Source organism: Oncorhynchus masou, chromosome 5, assembly GCF_036934945.1.
Source record: "Oncorhynchus masou masou isolate Uvic2021 chromosome 5, UVic_Omas_1.1, whole genome shotgun sequence".
NCBI classification, from domain to species: Eukaryota; Metazoa; Chordata; class Actinopteri; order Salmoniformes; family Salmonidae; genus Oncorhynchus; species Oncorhynchus masou.
The window spans coordinates 75,392,257-75,393,369 of record NC_088216.1 but is presented as its reverse complement, the minus strand read 5'-3'; positions in this window follow the sequence as shown (position 1 = coordinate 75,393,369).

The window sequence follows — 1,113 nt, the reverse complement described above, 5'->3', positions numbered from 1 at the left end:
GGTGTGTTTGTTTTCCTCAGCACCATGCCAGCCTGTTTAATCATTTTGTCCGGTTCTCTGTTCCGCTCTCCTGTTCTGCTCTTTAGTTCTGCTGCTTGTTAATCAATATTGAAACAGTCCTGTGTCCATCTGTGTTATCATGAGACCCCTTATAGTGGTTTGTTAACATGCTCCCGACAGTCCTCATAAATGCAACAGCACACAGCCTTTCCATCCCCAGGCCACTGATCAATGGCAGTGATCAAGAGGTACCACTTCACCCCTCACCTACACTTGTGGAGTTTACAGTGTCTTTATTCATACCTACATTCCACCTCGTGTGTGTGTGTGTGTGTGTGTGTGTGTGTGTGTGTGTGTGTGTGTGTGTGTGTGTGTGTGTGTGTGTGTGTGTGTGTGTGTGTGTGTGTGTGTGTGTGTGTGTGTGTGTGTGTGTGTGTGGAGGGGGGGGTTGTAATATCAAGTGTAAATCACAATAAAAATAAATGAAATTAAAATCGTTTTTTGGACAAATTATGAACATATGCTGTCTGTCCTGGAAACCGTTGTGGAAGACCATCTCGTAGTAATCTCTGAAATGTTGCCATTTTAGACAGCCAAGTCAGACCATGAAAGATAATAGGCCATAAGAGGAACTGCTCCACACAGTGTCCCATTTTAGTAAAATACTTGATTCTATTTCATTCCTCCAATTCTTGCACACCCAATATGGAAAGGGGGATCCAGATGCAAAAGTAACAGATGTTTTGTCTCTTTGTAAATTTAAAAAAATATATATAATGGAGGGAGGAGAAATGGAGGAAAGGGACATGATTCCCCTGTTTAGGGCCCAGTGTGTATGTAGAGGTTTCCTTCCTCTGTACAGATAATGTCTGGTTTTACAGGTGGGACGCCATGCAGCTGAGGCATGACTACACATTCCTCATTAAGTCACGAGCTAGTCCAAACCCATGACTCTATTACGGGATGTGGGGTCAGTTTTCAGTTCTTTTTTCTATGCAAAAAACCTAAAGCATTGTATACACTTAGACTTCTCTGTGCACCTTTTTGAAATGTACCTCTCTAAATGTTCCTTTCTGACCATATCCTCATAAGGCCCAATGCTCTGAGATAAGG